The sequence below is a fragment of the Hyperolius riggenbachi genome, chromosome 9 (assembly GCF_040937935.1).
Source record: "Hyperolius riggenbachi isolate aHypRig1 chromosome 9, aHypRig1.pri, whole genome shotgun sequence".
Classification (NCBI taxonomy): domain Eukaryota; kingdom Metazoa; phylum Chordata; class Amphibia; order Anura; family Hyperoliidae; genus Hyperolius; species Hyperolius riggenbachi.
The window spans coordinates 280372838-280394145 of record NC_090654.1 but is presented as its reverse complement, the minus strand read 5'-3'; the positions used below and the strand labels follow the sequence as shown (position 1 = coordinate 280394145).

General features: G+C 44.3%; 1 protein-coding gene across 4 annotated transcripts in view; it reads left to right on the top strand.

Annotated features, from left to right (window-relative positions):
* Positions 1 to 21308, top strand: part of FERMT2 (FERM domain containing kindlin 2) — a 168126-nt gene that overhangs the window by 55896 nt on the left and 90922 nt on the right. The gene's annotated exons all lie outside the window — the stretch shown is intronic.

Sequence of the window (21308 nt, the reverse complement as noted above, 5' to 3'; positions counted from 1 at the left end):
TTAGGGCTGGAGGAACGGTCTGATAACTTGCCTCAGGGCTAGAGGAACAGTCTGATGGCTTGCATCAGAGCTAGAGGAACAGTCTTGCATCAGAGCTAGAGGAACAGTCTGATAACGTGCCTCGGGGCTAGAGGAACAGTCTGATAGCTTGCCTCAGGGCTAGAGGAACAGTCTGATAGCTTGCCTCAGGGCTAGAGGAACAGTCTGATAGCTTGCCTCAGGGCTAGAGGAACAGTCTGATAGCTTGCCTCAGGGCTAGAGGAACAGTCTGATAGCTTGCCTCAGGGCTAGAGGAACAGTCTGATAGCTTGCCTCAGGGCTAGAGGAACAGTCTGATAGCTTGCCTCAGGGCTAGAGGAACAGTCTGATAGCTTGCATCGGGGCTGGAGGAACAGTCTGATAGCTTGCCTCGGGGCTAGAGGAACAGTCTGATAGCTTGCCTCGGGGCTAGAGGAACAGTCTTATAGCTTGCATCAGAGCTAGAGGAACAGTCTGATAGCTTGCATCAGGGCTAGAGGAACAGTCTGATAGCTTGCCTCGGGGCGAGAGGAACGGTCTGATAACTTGCATCAGGGCTGGAGGAACAGTCTGATAGCTTGCCTCGGGGCAAGAGGAACAGTCTGATAGCTTGCCTCAGGGCTAGAGGAACAGTCTGATAGCTTGCCTCGGGGCTAGAGGAACAGTCTGATAGCTTGCATCAGGGCTAGAGGAACAGTCTGATAGCTTGCCTCAGGGCTAGAGGAACAGTCTGATAGCTTGCCTCAGGGCTAGAGGAACAGTCTGATAGCTTGCCTCGGGGCGAGAGGAACGGTCTGATAACTTGCATCAGGGCTGGAGGAACAGTCTGATAGCTTGCATCAGGGCTGGAGGAACAGTCTGATAGCTTGCATCAGGGCTAGAGGAACAGTCTGATAACTTGCATCAGAGCTAGAGGAACAGTCTGATAGCTTGCCTCAGGGCTAGAGGAACAGTCTGATAGCTTGCCTCGGGGCTGGAGGAACAGTCTGATAACTTGCCTTTAGGGCTGGAGGAACGGTCTGATAGCTTGCCTCAGGGCTAGAGGAACAGTCTGATAACTTGCCTCAGGGCTGGAGGAACAGTCTGATAACTTGCCTCAGGGCTGGAGGAACGGTCTGATAACTTGCCTCAGAGCTAAAGGAACGGTCTGATGGCTTGCATCAGGGCTGGAGGAACAGTCTAATAACTTGCATCAGAGCTAGAGGAACGGTCTGATAACTTGCCTCAGGGTAGAGGAACGGTCTGATAACTTGCCTCGGGGTAGAGGAACGGTCTGATAACTTGCTTCAGGGTAGAGGAACGGTCTGATAACTTGCCTCGGGGTAGAGGAACGGTCTGATAACTTGCCTCAGGGTAGAGGAACGGTCTGATAACTTGCCTCAGAGCTAGAGGAACAGTCTGATAACTTGCCTCTTGCCTTGGGGCGAGAGGAACGGTCTGATAACTTGTCTCAGGGCTAGAGGCAATAGAATGTGATGCTGGGAACACACAATACGTTTTTTGCGGTCGATTCTCCGTGCAATCGATTCTCTTATCTTCTGCTCGTTTTTTTCCATTCACTTGTATGAGAAATTGAGCGGAAAACAATCGAGCGGAGAATCGGACCCAACATAATTTCGAAGGCATGAATCGGAACGATTCTTTCGCAAAAAACTCGTTCCCAGCATGAGTCCTTGGCTATTATAGACGTGCAGGCTGTCCAAGACCATTCATTGTTTCTTCAGATGCTTTGGTGGTTCTTTCAGAATTTTTTTTTTTTTTTTTTTTTTTTTTTTTTTTTATAGGTGATTTGTTTGCCTTTGGTGGAAATAATGAAAACCGTTGTTACTGTTCATAGGAGTTGTTTAAACAATACAAGTTGCCTTGCAGCCCTGCTGATTTTTCATGTATCAGTAGTGTCTGAAACACACACCTGAAACAAGCATGAGGCAAATGCATGCAAACTTCAGTCAAACATCTGATCTGCAGGCTTGTTCTGGGTCTGTGGCAGTGCTGGGCAAACTACAGCATGCAGGCCGAATCCAGCCCGCGTGCTGTACATCCGGCCCGCCACTAGGCAGCCAGATTCCTTTTTTTCCCCTCCATAGCTGAAGAGTCGCGGGCGATTAGCGGGAGTTAACTCGCCTACATAGGGCTTCCTGCATCTCCTCTCCATAGTAACTGGCTGTCACATGACACGCCGGCGTATTACTTGCTGTCATCCAGAGTGGGGTCTGCTGGCATGTCACATGACGGCCAGTTACTATAGAGATGTGTCACAGGAAGCGCTATGTAAGCGAGTTAACCCCTGCTAATTACCCGCTCACGACTCTGCAGGGAGGGGGAAAGAGAGGAGGATGCTAGGCACGTTAGGAATGTGGCCCCAGCCACGTAAAGTTTGCCCAGGCCTGGTCTGTGGCTAAAAGTATTAGAGGCAGAGGATCAGCAGGACAGCCAGGCAACTGGTATTGCTTAAAAGGAAACGCATATGGCAGCTTCCATATCACTCTCACTTCAATTGTTCTTTAAAGGGGAACTGAAGAGAGAGGTATATGGAGGCTGTCATGTTTATTTTCTTTTAGACAATACCAGTTGCCTGGCAGCTCTGCTGATCCTCTGCCTCTAATACTATTAGCCATAGCCCCTGAACAAGCATGCAGCAGATCAGGTGTTTCAGTGGTTCAGACTTATAAGTCTGATCTGACAAGACTAGCTGCATGCTTGTTTCTGGTTTTAATCAGATACTACTGCAGAGAAATAGACCAGCGGGGCTGCCAGGCAACTGGTATTGATTAAAAGGAAATAAACATGACAGCCTCCATATACCTCTCTCTTCAGTTCCCCTTTAAGGGACAACTGTAGTGAGAGGGGTGTGGAGGCTGCCATGTTTATTTCCTGTTAAACAATACCAGTTGCCTGGCAGTCCTGCTGGACTGTTTGGCTGCAGTAGTGTCTGAGCCACACACCAGAAACAAGCATGCAGCTAATCATGTCAAATCTGACAATGTCAGAAACACTTGATCTGCTGCATGCTTGTTCAGGGGCTATGGCTAAAACTACTAGAGGCAGAGGATCAGCAGGACAACTAGGCAACTGGTATTGCTTAAAAGGAAATAAATATGGCAGCCTCCCTCCATACCTCTCTCGCTTCAGTTGTCCTTTAAGGAAAAGTGAAGCTTTTTTTCTACTCTTGGAGGCAACCTGCAGATCAGAATGTGATTATTTTACCTGAGAAATTCATTAAAGGGGCACTACGGCGAAAATTGTAAAATTTGTGCAAACCTTTACAAATAAGTACAATTCCAGAGTAAATAAGTACAATTTCCAGAGTAAAATGAGCCATAAATTACTTTTCTCCTAGGTTGCTGTCACTTACAGTAGGTAGTAGAAATTGGACAGAAGTGACAGGTTTTGGACTAGTCCATCTCTTCATGAGGGATTTTCAAAAGCAATTAGTCAATGGCAGTTGCTCTGTCCAACTGCCAAAAAACTGTGTAGCGAGCAGGGAAGCTGACCAGCATCATTTTTTAAATCCTTTTTAGGGAATATCTTTATAAAGAATAAAAGCCTTGCTGAGAATCCCCTATGAAGAGATGGACTAGTCCAAAACCTGTCGCTTCTGTCAGATTTCTACTACCTTCTGTAAGTGACAGCAACATAGGAAAAAAAATAATTTATGGCTCATTTTACTCTGGAAAAAACGTACTTATTTGTCTTGTTTGCACATCTTAAATTTTACAATTTTTCGCCATAGTGCCCCTTTAAAAGGAAATAAATATGCCAGTCTCCCTCCATACCCCTCTCGCTTCAGTTGTCCTTTAAGGAAAAGTAAAGCTTTATTCTACTCTTGGAGGGAACCTGCAGATCAGAATGTGGTTATTTTGCCTTAGAGAAATACATTAAGGGAAACTATGGCTTCTGTGTGCTTGTCCCCATCTTACATCATCCATACAGTGGCGCGTAGCAACAGGGGATACAGAGGTTGTGACTGTTCCTCGACGGGCCATTAAGGGGCCTTCTTCATCCATCTTGTTAGCTTTTCATTGGTGCTATGCTGGTGGCGTAGTGGTTACCGCTCTTGCCTTGCAGCACTGGGTCCCCGGTTAGAATCCCAGCCAAGATAACATCTACAAGGAGTTTGTATGTTTTCCCTGTGTCTGTGTGGGTTTCCCCAAGGCACTCCGGTTGCCTCCCACATCCCAAAAACATACAGATACGTTAATTGGCTTCCCTCTAAAATAGCCCTAGACTATAATAAATACACTACACGATACAGACATAGGACTATGATAGGGATTAGATTGTGAGCTCCTCTGAGGGACAGTTACTGACAAGACTATATTCTCTGTACAGCGCTGTGTAACATATTGGCGCTATATAAATACATAATAATAATGATGAACACCTGTATATGTGCATTGAATAGTGGTAATCATTACACAGTAGGTAGGTGTGTTTTGGGGCTCCAGATTAATAGAGTGCTTTGGGCCCCATGTAAAACTCTCTTACCGGGGGGCCCCAAAGCTCCTCAGTAGCTACTGCTCCCATATTAGGACAGAAACCAGGAAAGCCCATGTGCTGTACGGCAATAGAGAGAACTAAATATAAGCAATTGCTCAACAGTCTGCAGAGTTTCTGTCGCAGGGCCAGTGTTGCATTCTGCGGGATCCTGTGGTTTTGGAAATTGGGGGTAGCAGTTTAACATCCACTTCCATCTATAATCTGTTTATTGTTGTGAATACAGCGTATCCTTGTTTTGGTTTGCCATGTTGGCTTTGTTTATATCCACAAAGGACACGCCCTAAAGAGAGAGATGAAATCTGGAGCTGCTTCAGACCGTTCGGGAGAATTGCTACAGTAAACTTTAGATAAACTCTCTCCTCCACTTGGTCTCATCTCCTCCCTGTTCCACAGACTTAAATAACATCGTTTTCAAGGCTACTCTGTATCAAAATATGAGACTATAGAAGATAAACCTCCTTATATGGGAAGTCTGTAAAAGACTGAGCTGTTAAAGAGGAACTCCAGTGAAAATAATGTAATGAAGTGCTTCATTTTTACAATATTTATGTATAAACGATTGTCTGTTTGCCCATTGTAAAGTCTTTCCTCTCCCTGATTTACATTCTGACATTTATCTCATGCTGACATTTTTACTGCTGGTAGGTGATGTCAGTGGAAGGAGATGCTGCTTGCTTTTTTGGCAAGCAGCTGTAAACCGCTATTTCCCACAATGCAACAAGGCTCCCACAGTGTGATGTCACAACCATGGTCCTGACATGACACTTCGGGAGGGGTTTCACCACAATATCAGCCATACAGCGCCCCCTGATGATCCATTTGTGAAAAGGAATAGATTTCTCATGTAAAAGGGGGTATCAGCTACTGACTGGGATGAAGTTCAATTCTTGGTTACGGTTTCTCTTTAAGTGGGTGAGGATTGGGGCGATCGGCATTACTTGCCTACAAGGGCTGCTCCTCTGTCTTCCGCATCGATGTACAGAGTACATTGTTTTGTCACCTAACTGTCCCTCGGAGGAGCTCACAGTCTAATCTTTACCATAGTCATCTCTGTCTGAATAGTAGTCTAGGGTCAATTTTAGGGGGAAGCCAATAGCGGTACTTATCTGTATGTTTTGGGCTGTGGGAGGAAACTGGAGTGCTCGGAGGAAACCCACACCAATATGGGGAGAACATATAAACACCTTGCAGATAGTGCCCTAGCTGGAATACGACCTGGGCACCCAGTACTGCAAGGCCAGAGTGCTACCCACTATACCACCGTGCTGCCCAAGGTCATAGAGTTAGAGTAAGGCCCGGTGAGCAGGCGAGGGGACATTGATTCAGTTTGTCACTGATGTGCAATTTCAGAGTTTAGCGCTAATTTCTTACATAAACACATAAAGGGAGCATTATCGGAGGAGGGAGTATTGTCCAATATTACTGAATGCTTCCCTGGGGAAGTTGGCAAATCTGATCCAATCGGGGGGCCAGAAGAGCGACTCTATGTAGGTAATTAATGGCGATCACCCCAAACCTATTCAAATCTACCCCCACCTCCCTTGATGGTGCGAGCTGTCATTTCAGTATCGCAGCGGCTGCCATCTTGGGTTTTTTTAGGGAAATTCTGGAAATGTACTCTTGCTTTCAGAGCTAATGTCCGTGAGCAATTTGGGTCTGTTTCCGCTACACGATACCTAATCAAAACAGCGTGCATTTAGGTTAAGATTAGTTGTAGTTAAATATCGGTATTATTTACTGATATTTTTATAATGTAATTGTCAATTTAACAATTTAGTATATGGTTACATTTACGGATATTCTACTTGCCAAAATTGGGCGCTGAATTTCTCAGTATCCTTTATTTTATTTTTTTTTCACGGATGCTGAGAATTGCCCAATACCACCACATACAGCTACCAGCGATTCTAGCTTTAACATTCCTTGACACGCCCCTCCATCAGTATTGATCAGACAGAGAGATGTCCTTTGATTTAAAAAGTGAAGCCCTTGAGGGAACCTCGGCCCATCTCCATTAGCATTCGAGTCACTCTCGCCCCGATTGCCGTCATCTGAAGGGTTTGCGTTTAATGAGCTGAGTTCAATCTAGCTAATTGTGTGGAGCGGCTGGGCGGACTGTGAGCAGCATAGTGGTCACTTTGTGTGGAGAAGGGGGAGGGGCTATTTTTTAATTGGTGAGGACTGTAAAAATGTATATGACAGACCAAGGATTGTTCTGGAACAATGTCTGCTCTATTGGCTGACCTTTCTGCGGTCTAGTCAGGATTGCTCTGCAACACTTTCATCTGGATGTCTGACATACCAGGCCTGGCAAAATGGAGCAGTTGCAGCCATGTCAAGTGTGTTTATTCCTGGAGGATGTCAGAGCCCGAGAGCTTTTCCTATCATACAAAAAAGGCAATCGCTGTGATGTGTTCTATCCCTCTTTCTTGGGAGAGGCTTGGAGTGTATCTGAAGATGGATAATGAGATGCTAATAATTTAGGATTAAGTGTTTATCGTATGCCCTCTCCTGATGTCCCTCTTTTTTGGTTTGATGTACAGACTTTAGAGGAGGCGACTGATTGGTAAGGGTAAAGATACTAGATAAATATTTGGGTAACCAAATCAGATAAATATCAAATGTCAAAGATTTGAATTTTTCAAATCTTTGACATTTGATATTTATTATCTGATTTGGTTACCCAAATATTTATCTAGTATCTTTACCCTTACCAATCGGGCGCCTCCTACCTTCCAAATTTACTTAATATACCCTATTTCATAGGGTGTTCGACGCCTCATGATTAGGCGCATCGAATATATTTTCATTTAGGAGTTGCGACCAAGACCTCCAAAGAAAAGGCCCAGTGGAGACTGTATTTCTCAACCTGCAGACAAGAGTGGTTGCCTCCTTGAAGCAACCCATATTTGTGAGTATATATTGATTAGAATATTCTATTGAGAGAAACCACTCAGACGATATCACACCAGAACGGGCTCCCGGTGTCCGGGTGTCTCTTGTCCTCTGTCCTTTCAGCAACAGACTTTAAAGAGGAGCTGTCAGCCATACTATCTCAGAAAAAAAACACATAAGTAGATAAATATTTGCTCTACTTACTTAACATATGTATTGCACTGTCCACGTTTTGATTTTAGTGATTCTTCTATAGTAAAAAAGAGAAAATTCTTCTTAGGATTCTCCATTTTAACTGTCTGTCTGTTTTGAAGCCAATCCTGATGTCATTTTCCTCCTATACTCTCCTCTGCCTGATTGTTTATGCATTGCCCGCCCTCCTCCCAGTCTTCAGGCACTCCCACCCAGCTCTGTAATAGAAAGTGCATTGTCTCAGCTTGAGAAATATTAGCCAATCAGAGAGGAACTGAGGTGTGGGAGGGGAAAACTGGAGGGAAAGAGGCTTCAGCCAATCAGGCTCCATTAGTTAAGTCTGAGGGGAAAGTATAGAAGGAAAGAAAGACAACCCAGCATGCCCTGCAACTTCCTTTGTACGGCAGATGTACCAAATAAGAGCCAGGGAAACTGGGGAATGTTGTTTTTTGGATAAGAAAACTAAGGCTGCTTTCACAGTGGGACATTACAGGCGCACGTTAGAGCAGCCTGTAACGCAGCCCACCGCACAGTAATGAAAAATCAATGGGCTGTTCACAGTGTCCACGTTGCGTTACATTGTAACGCTGCACGTTCTGGGAAAGTGCAGCATGCTGTGCCTTATACTGGGCTTTAGCTGTGTTAGACTGCTTGCACATGCTCAGTGACTAGCCACATGGCTAATTAATATTCACTGCACTGTGGTGACATAACCTGGACTCCTAGTGTTGTCTGGATCATGAATGAATTTGTTCATTTGATCCGGATCATCACAATGAAAGATTCTGTTCACAGTGGATGTCTGTCTGGAAGAAACAGGAACATACAGAATGTACAGTGCAGGGAAAGTCCTTTCCTGCTAGTCATTTCACCCCCAGTCTGCTTCCCTAGTAAAATGATTCAAATGATTCGGTTCAAAGATCTGGATCTTTTCAATGATCCAATTCGAATCATCCGAATCCTTTAAAATATCTGCACTTCCCATCCCTATCCTGGAACGGCTGTTCTATCAGTATAGATAGAACGAAAACAGCGGCTCAATCTGCCGTCCAACTTCAACACCACCATGCGTTGCGTTAGGGGCACGGTATGCGATCTTAACGTCCCCCTAAAACGCAACGTCTTGGTGTGAAAGAGGCCTAAGAGTGAATTTTTAACTTTTGGATTGCCTGGTTAGCATCCTTATTACTTGTTTACCAGATAAAAAAAGGATTTAGTTTTGATTTTATGCCCAACAGTTGCTTTAATGTTGATTTCCTCTCAATTATTGTCTGATTCAACTCCAGTTGCTGATATAAAAGGATATGAAAGGATACCTTAGTGCAAAAAGAATTTGAAAACTATCATTAACCACTTAAAGTGAACTAGAGACTAAGCACCCTCATGTATTTTACTGTATAGCATTGGGAACATTAGAGAAAACACCTACCCTGCTGTCTGTTTCATTTTTAACGATTCAGCTTGCTTCTAATCAGCCCTGATAAAATCCCGACTGAGCATTCAGTCTGGCTTTGCTTTAATGACTCAGCCATAATTATGCCTGAGCAGAGCCAGTAGGGGGCAGGCTTGGGCTTGAAAAGACATGAGAACACAGACTGCGCTATAAGTATTCCTGAGCAAAGCCAGACTGAATGCTCAGTCAGGGATTTTATCAAGGCTGCTAACAAGCAGGCTGTGCAGTGCAGAATGAAACAAAGCAAGGTAGGTGTTTTTCTCTAATGTTCCCACTAATATATATGGTAATATACATGAGGGTGCTTCGTCTCTGGTTCCCTTTAATGACAACCAGACTTATAAAAACGTCCTGCTAGAGCCTCTTAACGGCTCCTGGACGTTTTTATAAGTCAAACAGTGCCGCTGTATGTGTGTGCGATTAGTGAGGGGAAAAAAAAATGAAAGAAAAAATACACCTTTTTCTCCAAATAATATATTGTCCGCATACTTTGTACTAGGGACATAATTAAAATGTTGAGATAACCAGGACAAATAGGCAGATAAAATGTGTGGGTTTTATGTACAGTAACAGCGTTTATATTAAAACTATAGGGGATGATATTGGAGAAAGTGTATTTTTTTTCATTTTTTTCCCCTGGTTTTTCCCTTTTTAAATGCATAGAAAAGAAATACTGAAAACAAATATTAACCCCCAAAAGCCTAATTGGTGGTAAAAAAAAACAAAACAAGATATAGATCATTGTATGGCGATTAGTAGTGATTAAGCTATTGGCAAATGAAAGGGATGAGCACTGAAAGGTGACAATCGCTCTTGTCCGTTAGGGTAAAAACCACTTTGGGGTGAAGGGGTTAAAGGACATCTTGGCAAAGAAAAAAAAAATGTAATAACAGGGAGCAGGCATGTTTAGTGGGCTCTCCTCATGCCCTCCGCTCCCCCCCATTCTCCTCCGTCCCCCGCCGTTACTCCCTGAACTTACTGCCTGGTCGGGGTGGTCACAGCTGACTGCGCAGGCGCTGCCCGGCAGCACGCATCCTTTAATCGTGTGAGTGCATGCGCACTACGTCACAACTACATAGTGTTAAAGGGCAGCACCTGCGCAGTCAGCCACGACCACCCTGACCTGGGAGCAAGTTAGTTTTTAAATTCTTTTTTGCGCTAAGGTGTCCTTTAATGATGATTAGTTAAAGGGAATCTGAGGTGAGAGGTACATGAAGGCTGCCATATTTATTTCCCTTTATTTCCTCTCAAACAATACCAGTTGCCTGGCTGTCCTGCTGATCCCGTGTCTCTAATACTTTTAGCCATAGCCCCTGAACAAGCATGCAGCAGATCAGATACTCTGACTTGGGCTTTACTGCATTAACCATATGCTTGTTCCAGGGTTTAGACTCAAGACACTACTTATTCCATAAGACCAACAGGGCTGCCAGGCAAATGGCATGGTTTACAAGGAATTAAATATGGCAGCCTCCATATCTCTCACTTCAGGTTCCCTTTAAATGGGAATAACCTGTTCATAAATTTGTCACGGGTTTGCCATACTGGTGAAGTGAGTCCTCACTGGAGAGTTGGTTGGGGGCGTGGCTGTGGAATGGAGGTGTGGTGAGGGTGTAGCTGTGGTGTGATTGGAGGTGTATATTGTATGCCCACCCGTGATGTCCTTTTTGGTTTTATATACAGATCTGTACAATAGATTTTGTATCAATTTTTTTGGGGGGGTTAATTATTGTCTTGCTCAACTCCAGTTGCTGATATAAAGGGAGATTAATGAAATGGTCCTTAATTCCTCATGGTTTGCCATGCTGGTGGGGGCGTGGCTGTACTGCCTATAGAGCGCGTCCTAGTGGCTGCAGCTCTAGCGTTTTGAGTCCGCCAGGAGAAAAGCTCTATATAAGTGTTTGTCTTTTAGCTGTGGTGTGTATGGAGGTTTGGAGGCGTGGCTTTGGTATAGTACTGTGGAATAGCTGTATTGTGCTGTGATTGGAGGTGTAGTGGGGCGTGTCTGTGATTGATTGAAGGGGCGGTGGGCATGTCTTTCACATCAGTTTCATGGCACCCCAAATTTTTATCTTGAAAGTTGCAGTGATATGCAGACCAGTTAACCGGAGATCCAGAAAATACAGGTCCCATCAGACCATTTTAATGTGTATTAAAAAACGCTTTAAGTTGTTTTGAAGTTCAGAGCTCATGATTGCATTAAATCGGTTTGTGTGTATGGCCAGTGTTTCTGTCCAGTCGCCTCCAAGGTGCAGGTCTACCTACAGCTGTGAATTTGGTGGCTTCTCCTTGTCTGCTGACCTAACGGGGACTTCTGGTCACTGATCGCAGACATACTCAGGCAGTTATCTGATTGGTCGACAGTGATGAGGTTCTTGAATAGAATTGCATGGAATTATGGGAGTCCTAATATGGAGTGAAAGGAATTAAGTCCCTGCACATTAGCAAGCACATTTAGGGTATGGCCCTTATTGTTTTGAGCGGAAATTCATGTTTTTGTTTCATTTCTTGTATTTGTTTTTGGTGACCCTATTGTGAAAATACATTGTTACATTAATATCTTTTCAAAATCAAAAATGGGGCTTTTGGTGTGAAAATGACTTGGCGAATATTTGAGCTCAAGACCTAAACACTAAACAGTCACATCCATGCACTGTGTACTCCCAGTTTCTCCGAAATTAGGACATCCCCCAAAAGTAAGCCCTAGCAAGAATTTGAGCATGCTGGAAATATAAGCCCTACTCTGAAAGTTAAGTCCTAGCGGCAGTAAGAGGAAAAAGTATGGCAACTTATGTTTCTACTGGAGCTGATGGTCTTACAGGAGGGACCATGGCTCTGTTATTGGGCCAATCGCTGCACTCACTGCTACTCAGCATGTGGAATGATTGGCAGAATAATGGAGCCATGGGTCCTGCCTGCGAGACCATCAGCTCCAAGAGAAACACAAGTTGCTGTACTTCTCCTCCATAGATCCGGGACACAGCAGCATGGAGGATGGTGGGGGACACCAGGAGGACAATGGGGTGGCCAGTGGAAGACACAGCAGGGACACAAGGTCTCACAAGAGGGGGATCCAGCAGAGGAAGAGGTGGCCCAGTGGTGAAGGCAGGAGGACACACAGCACAGGAACTAGCGTGTTCATAAAAATATAAGACTTCCCCTAAAATAGGCCCTAGCACATTTGGAGCAAAAATTAACAGGACACTGTCTAATTTTTGGGGGAAACACTGTGTCCTTGTTCCCTGATTGCAGTCACGACACACAGATCGCTCCTCGGTTTCAGACTCTGGTAGCTGCCTTGGATGCACTGATGCTAATTTTTAGCTGTGATTGAGAAGAAATTGTGGAAATCAAATGATTCCCTGAGACTCCATCCTCTCATAGTGCTGGAGACTCCGGCCTTGTATCTGGTTTCCCTGAGAGACTCCGTCCTCTCATAGTGCTGGAGACTCCGGCCTTGTATCTGGTTTCCCTGAGAGACTCCGTCCTCTCATAGTGCTGGAGACTCCGGCCTTGTATCTGGTTTCCCTGAGAGACTCCGTCCTCTCATAGTGCTGGAGACTCAGGCCTTGTATCTGGTTTCCCTGAGAGACTCCATCCTCTCATAGTGCTGGAGACTCCGGCCTTGTATCTGAAGATACAAGAGGACGGAGTGTCCAGCATTATGTCCTCTCATAATGCTGGACACTCTGTCCTCTCGTAGTGCTGGAGACTCCGGCCTTGTATCTGGTTTCTCTGAGAGACTCCGTCCTCTCATAATGCTGGAGACTCTGGCCTTGTATCTGGTTTCCCTGAGAGGCTCTGTCCTCTCGTAGTGCTGGACACTCCGTCCTCTCGTAGTACTGGAGACTCCGGCCTTGTATCTGGTTTCTCTGAGAGACTCCGTCCTCTCATAATGCTTGAGACTCTGGCCTTGTATCTGGTTTCCCTGAGAGACTCCATCCTCTTAGTGCAGGAGGTTCTGGCCTTGTATCTGGTTTCTCTGAGAGACTCCATCCTCTCATAGTGCTGAAGACTCCGGCCTTGTATCGGGTTTCTCGCTGTTAGGTTGGATGTTCCTGCCAGCAGTTACATCTGTTTATATCGCGCTGCCTCCGTGTTTCCAGACAGGCCCGAACCTCTGGGATTACTTCCTCCTAAACCTAATTATTGGCGCACAATCTCCATGTACTGTACACTGCCGGTGCTCTGTGGGAAGAGCTGACCTTGTCTGAGGCAGCATCAGAGCCGCCGGTATGAGGAGCAGATAGATAACCGTAAGCTGAATGTGGTGGCCTTGAAGCTCAGGTCCAGTCAGAAACTACATTTAGAGCAGAGAGGACGTTCTGAGTTCACGTTTGCTTTAAAAAAGATAAGCAACAGCATAATAACCTTTTAAAAAGAAAACCATTTCTTTGTTACAGCTGATACAAATCCTGCAAAAAATCTGCAGTGTTTCTACTTCCTGCTTTCATGGAAGCAGACATAAAGTTAACATCCTGTGTTTACAAATTAGCTGTTCTGCTTTGGCAAAGGAGATTCCCGAGCAGACACAGCTGAAGAGATCAAATTACATCTTGTGATTAGGCACAGATGAGGGGGAACTAGACAGGCTGAACTCTCTAAATACATACAGGGTGGATTTATCTATGTATCCCTTCTGTCCTGTGCAAAAGTTCAGGTCCACTTTAAAGGGAACCTGAGGTGAGAGACTTATTGGAGGCTGACCTTTTTATTTCCTTTTAAATGAAGGTATATTGCTTACCTGTCCTGCTGATCCTCTGCCTCTAAAGGTATCCATACTTGCGATTTTTGGCGGCTAATCCAACATTAGACAGATCTCGATCTGATCGGAGAGAGATCTGCTGGCTGTCATTTACCGCAGGCTGATTCCCAATCAATTTCAGCATGAGATCTTTTGCCAGTCGGCCTCGTGACGTCACCTTGACACCCCTTTTCCGCATTGACTTACATTAAAATGGCAGTTCAATCATGATCGTGGTAAAATTGCTCGATTTTACTGTGCTTTTAATGTAAGTCAACGGGAGCGTTTTTTAAAAAGTTCTCAGAAAGCTTGGGAGGCCAAAAAGCGATAAGAAAAGCTCTAACAAAAATGTCATCCTTTTTTTTTCTACCATCCTACAAGTTGCTAAACCTATTCTAATGTGCTCTGGCTTACTGCAGCACTTTCTACTATCACTGTCTCTGTAATACATCAATGTAGGTTTCCCCTGTCGGACTTGTCACCCTGTGTCTGCAAGGCTGCCAACTCTTCCGTGCTGATCTGTTATGCAAACCCCTCTCCAGGCCCCTCTATGCACACTCCAGTGTGTGTGTGTTATTTACATAAACCAGCAGCGTCTCTGCTCTTATCAGTGAGGGAAGAGAGCTGGATAAAAATCCTCCTCCTCTGTTTGGGGCTGTGAAAGGAGCTGGCTGACACATACTGAGGAATTACAGACACAGGGCAGAGCTGCCTGCAGGAAGAAACAATCAGCCTGTCACTATTCAGTGCAGGAGAGCTGCAGGGGGACAGAAGGTAAACTCACAACTGATCTCTTGAGATTCAAAAGGAAAGCTGTATACAGCCTGCTTGTGTATGGATGTATTTTCTATGTGTGGACATGCTGTACATCAACCTACTTCCTGTTTTGGTGGCCATTTTGTTTGTTTATAAACAAACTTTTTAAAACTGTTTTTGACTAATGCGGCGAGGAGCGGCGAAATTGTGACAGAGGGGAATAGGAAATGTCCCCTAACGCACTGGTATGTTTACTTTTATGCGATTTTAACAATACAGATTCTCTTTAAACGTATGGCAACAATATGTACATCCTTTATGGGCGTTTCTATTATGATAATAGCAGTAGGATATTGTACCAGGTTAGCCATCAGTAAAAGCAAGAAGTTTTAAATCGGGATACCATTTATTGGCTAACTAACTTTTATTCATTTTTAGTTAGCCAATAAATGGTATCATCCTGATTTAAACTTCTTGCTATTATGATAATGTTGCCCTTTTTGACCAATAGGAAGTAAGTGGTTATGTTGTACCAAGCAATTTTTTTTAAACCATAGAAGGCCTTCTTTAATGTACTTGGGAGGGTTTTGGGAGTGTTTTTGGTATCAAAGTATCATAGTCCTTGTGAAACTGTTTGGTAATATCCTTCCAAACTTACTTGTAATGGTGGAAGTTGCGTACTGTGGATATTCTTCCTCATAGAGCTCTTTGGGTGCTCCTGGACAGCCAATACCAGGTCCTCCACATTAAAAAATAACCACTTGGTCGGCATGTTTGTAGCCATGCTTATAAACAGGAAGTCCGCAAAGATGGCGCTGAGGGGAGTTGCAGGAAGTTTAAGGAATCCGCGTTGGCATAAACTTGGTGTGCAAAGTTCTCTATGTTAACAGAAGGTCCGTTTTTTTGCATTGTCTTTCATTTGTTTCCGTGGGGATCCGATCATCTCCGGAGAAGGACAAAAAAGAAAAAGTGCCATGTTGGGACTCTCCACTCAGTTTTCAGGAACGTATCCATTTTTTTGCAAGACAGCCAACATTTTTAACATTACGATCTGTTCCTCCGTTTTTTGTTTTGTTTTTGTTTTTTTGTTCACACCAAAAAACATACCAAACTGATACGTTTTTATTGCAAGTGTGAAGCGGCCATAATAAATAATTATGAGTTTCTAGCAAAGTGGCTTGTGGCCGTGACTTGTGATACCGCTGTGGGACATGGCCCATGGTTCCGTATCTGCCTCATTGCCTGTTGAGTGGTTTGCATGGTTCACTGATGGAATCTGAAAATGTCAGACACACGGCTCTGAGTCATCTGCCAGGCCACACACAGCACAGACAGATCGAGTATCTGGAGGAGGGGGACACAGCTTGCAATCTCAGTCACAGGACCGATTTGGCCAGAGTCCCCCTCCTTCCCTCCCCTCCACCTCTTGGGGACATCAAAGCCTGACACCGGTACTGGGCTGCTTTACAAGCTAGCACTGCATTGCAGGAAGTGTCCATATCCCTGTGTGCTTCCTTATCAGAGCTCAGTGTGTCCACTGCCCAGTGCCATCCACACAGGCCCTCCACATCCCAGCTGTGCCTCCCTCAATGTGTGTTTATGATGCAGCAACTTCTGGTTACATCTTCTTGCAATGACATCGCTTCCTAAAGCTACGGTTTAGGGACATGTTTTTTTGTATGCATTATGTATATAAAGTAATGACATAATTATAAAAGTTTTCGGTGTAGATAACTTATAATTATGCATGTGTATGTAGCACTGCAGCACGTTACAGAGTACATAGTCATGTCACTGACTGTCCTCAGAGGAGCTCACAATCTAATACTACTATAGTCAGTCTAAAGCTCCACACACACCATACGATCTTGGTTGAACAGATTTACCAAATCTATATAGTATAAGGGACAATATAGATTGAAAATACCTTGAATGATTGATTGGATAAGCTCTTATACTACATGAAAGTGGTAAGATTGAACAACCAAGATTGTATGGTGTGTGTTGAGCCTAAGGCAAGTTTTTGGAGGAAGCAATCAATCTCTGTTTTTGGGATGTGTGAGGAAACGCCTACAAATGCCATGCGCATTGTGTTCTGTCTGCGCCAGTGAAAAGTTGAGCACGACAGTGCTATTGCGATTGGCAAATGGTTGCGGTCCACTTTTTGAAGCGGTTTGCTGCAGCTAGTGGAAAAGGGCCCTAGAAAGCGACGTTAGTATGTTAGTGTAATCCTTTAAAATATGAAAAACTTGTCTCTTAAGCTCTGTATACACTAGACTGCGGACATCGGCAATTAACGCTGAGAATCGTGTATTAAAAAAAAAAGTGTCCCAGCAGCAGGCTGGCCCCTCCTAGTAGATTGATTCGGGTGGTAATCGGTCTTGGTTGCTCGTACCAATCGATAAACTACTCGCATGGTGTGAATATCGCTCGACCGTGTCTTCATTTTCTCACGTCCGGTAACTATCCGATCGGCAGACTATTGCTGTGCCGTTACTGAATTCATATTCCGTTCACTAGTCACTAAATATTGGGGATCTCTCGTTTTCCAACAACCGTAAACTAGTGTGTGTACAGCCTTATGGATTCACCTGTAAGATGCAGGTCTCTTTGGTAGTACAGACTAACCAGCAAGCTCATGGTGACCCAGAACTCATTGGAGTGTGTAAGGGACTACAAGGGTCCTAAAAGACCCCTTAGTTAGGGGGCTTTTAGGACCATTGTAGTCCCTTACACACTCCAATGAGTTCTGGGTCACCATGAGCTTGCTGGTTAGTCTGTGCCTCTCGGATTCACAAGCCCTACTCCATAGAGCCATATTAATCCATGCCATGCACTGATGAGGATCAAACAATCCGAAACAGTCTGTATGCATGTTGGATTATTATGGCTCTGTACAAATTAACAAGCTGACACATCATTGCATTCCAGCGGTTCTGGAGGTGTGTTTAGCTTCTAAGGGTAATGATGGTTAATTTGCATATATTCAGCAGTGTTGCTCTGGGAGACATCTCAAGCTCACTCCAACCTGAATTATCGCAAATTCTTTCTGTTTTAGGAAAGCAAACTTTTGTTTTTCTTTGCTAGTACAGAATTGGCTAGCGTTTCGATATCTCCTTATACCGGTCAGGAGGTAAACGACCTGCCATTATAGAATAGATTTACTAATTAGAACGTTTGGGTTTTCTGTAAGGGTGATCTGACAGTAGACAGTAAATTCAGTAATTCTTATAGAGCAATATACATTGCCTGTCAATACAATGCCCTGACTAGACTCAAAAGACTTCTTCTCCACACATAAATCAGACTCATGAGTTTTATTGTAGTCAAGAGAATCGATAGACAAATGTAGATAAGTCAGCAGTTCCACCAATATACCGTTCTTCCTAATGTTACATGTGCTTCCTTCCGCACATGGTAGATAGTTACATTTTTTAAGAGGAACTTTAACCAAGGATTGAACTTTGCCCCACTCAGTAGCTGCTGCCCCCTTTCCCATGAGAAATTTATTCCTTTTCTCAAACGGATCATCATGGGGCCTCTGTATGGCTGATATTGTGGTAAAACCCCTCCCACAATGTGATGTCAGGACCATGGTCTGTGGCCCTCGTTGCATTGTGGGAAAAGACGTCTGTTTCCAACTGTCAAGCAAGCAATATCTCCCTCTGTGCATAGAACTCTCAGTAACGAACATTCCTTATGCTGGGCATACACAGCATTTTTTTTCTTATCAATCGAGCCGCTAATGGCTAGATTCATAATTTCCGACGTGTCCGATTACGTAACGGATTGATTCCGCGCTCGATCCCCGCGGGCGGACAATGGAAGAAAAACGAAGAGAAGTTCCCGCGATCCGGGCGCCTGCGTGGATGAGCGGGGTCGTGGCGGGAGTCGATCCGGCGGCTAATCGAGCCACCGGATCGCGTCGTGTATTCCCAGCATTACAGATCACCTGACAGGACTAAAGATGTCACCACCTGTTATACATTTCAGAATGTAAATCAGGGAGAGGAAATATTTTATAATTGGCAAACACTAAATCTATAAATAAATATTGTAAAAAATAAGCTATTCATTGGTTTTCACTAAAGTTCTTTAATACTTTTTCTTGTATACCTTTTTAGAATGCAGTAAAAACCTGGCAATATTTCTATACCATTTAAAGCGGACCCAAACCAAACCTTTTTTTAAATCAAAATATTTAGTTGCACCACTCTGACACATACAAATATAAATAAACACTCCTTCAATCCTATGAGCATTTCAGTGCATGCTTTTCACCCTTCTCTTTGCATAACTAGGGTTCTACAGGTGGTAGCCATTACTTCTGAGCTTAGTAGGAGGTTTTAGATCATGGGTGTGTTTGTCATCAGCTACCCTCCCTCCCAGGGGGGTCGTCCCTGTGAAATCTCACACAAGCTGAGATCACCTCCCCTGTGACATCATCAGTAGCAGCCTGTGTTTTTGTTTTTTATCTCCTCCACCAGTCTGCCGGATTCTGTCCCGGCAATATAAAAGGAAGGGAGGGGTTCCTCCAATAAATGTAAAATATTGTATATTTGTCATCATGCAGCTGGAAAAAAGGCTGCTATTTATCATTATAAATTAGAAAATAGATTATATTTCTGAAATCTTGTATTTTTAACTTGGGAAGGAACGCAGAACGTTTTGCCCAGTCCTAGGAACTTGAAGTGACCGTTTTTGATCGAAACAATCTTCTACATATTTGATCACGGTGATTGATTCTGCCAAAGATCATTGCCCCAATATGTTGCACAATCGTTTTTTTTTTATCTTGCAGAAAGCGACCGACATTACTGATCTGACAGGATGGTGTTTTGGTGGGTGATCAGGGGTTCACAGGGGCGAGTTCCTGAAGTTAAAATGTTCATACCTCAGAAGCTACCTAGCCTGTGATGCAGCAGAGTGGTCTGTACACGCAGATAGACGCACAGTATAACAAGTTTGAAATCATTACTGAAGAAAACCATGTAGAGATATATCCTACACCACCACCAGATAATGCAGCTTACTTAGAGCAACACAGAGTGAATACAGGAAATAACAATACCATAGAGATTATCGCAGCACTTTACATTTTACAGTGACATCTTGTGGTTGCTTAACTATACTGCAGTTTAGGTCATTCTGTTGATACTGCCAACAGTCTGAAATATCATATATTACTTGGTAGCGCACCCAGGCTATGCATATACATAGGTTAGGATTTAGTTAGTGTTAGGCCCCTCCCATGGAGGATTGACTTCTTCGCAGTGGGAGGGACGAGTACTTAATAGGTTGCATGCAAGCTGTTACAGGAAACTAACATCCTCCTCCAGTGGTAGACAGGTCATGTGTATGCTCGGTGTATATTCGACCCCACAAGTGAGGCTTGCACTCTTTTGCAGGTAGGCACTAGTCTGTTTTTAAGTAGCGCTGCTCATTTCCTTGCTATGTACTAATTTAATTCGTTTTTTTGGTCAGCTGCTCCCACTTAACAGCCATGCTTTTGGTGTATATGCAGAGCTTCTGTTTGGGTTCAAGGTGCGTTTATAGTTCCTGGGGGGGCTCAGCGCATCTCTGATTGGAGGCCTGGTGTTGCGCTGATCCACCTTTTGCGCAAGTCTGAAATATCCATAGGCTGCTGCTGTGGCCCACTTTATATTCAAGGGTGATTTGTGTAAAAGTACATTTCCCGGATCGTCACTCGGACAGCACCCCTGGATGAGACTTGTCTCCCTCCCCACCGTGGACAGGAACTGCAAAAGAAACAATTTGCATAAGCAATAGGCAGCCAGGTATATAAGCTACTTACTTGCCACTATACTTCAGTATAGTTTCCTGTCCCGGACGGAGCGGAGGGAGAGGTCTCCAGGGGGCCATCCATGTCAGTTCGGCAGGGGCAGCGTGTGGCAGGACTCCCAATAGAGCTGAGCAGTGATCAGTGGGGAGTCCTGCAGCGTTTGGGAGGCTTCTCCGGAGAAGGCAGCAGTATTATGCGTGCAGGCGCACGCATGAAGAGGTCACTTCCGGTTTACCCGGAAGTAGTCACGCGCTGGCGTCCCGCGTGATCTGAGGTCTGCAGAGCGGCAGGGGCCGCGGCGGGGAATACTAAATCAACGAAACAGCTGATTACATTTGCATCACAATGACGCTAGACTAATTAAGCGGCAGGAGCCGCGGCGGTGTATGGTAATCAGCTTCAGCTGATGCATCAAGGTATGTGAGGCTGATTAATTATGCAGCAGGGCGGCGTTAGCTGTGGTCAGCTGGGTCTGTTTGAGGGTATATATGTGGAAGTAAGTCCATGATTCAGATGTGGCTGGCAATCATGGAGGACGCTTCAGGTTCAGCTCCTTTGCAATCTGCTAAGTCTGGACAAGATCCCTCTCTGGCAAGTAGATGTGGTACCTGTATACTCCTGCTTGTTATGGTTTTTTACTATGTAACCTTTAGTAACGATTGTCCCTTGTTTGTGTTTTTTTATAGCCTAAAAAACATGACAAGTCGGACAAATCTGATAAAAGTGAAAAAACTGACAAGGCTGCTGTTCAGACCAGTCAGCATAGTTCAAGCAGGTCGGAGAGGAAATGCGCAATTTGTAACAGTCGTTTTTCTTCATCTTCTTCTAAAAGATTATGTCAGAGCTGTACAGAGAAAGTAGTCAAGGATGAATCTCCGGTCATACTTAAAGATTTAATGGGCTGGATGAGATCTGAGATGTCTTCAGCGATTAAAGAGATCAAAGAT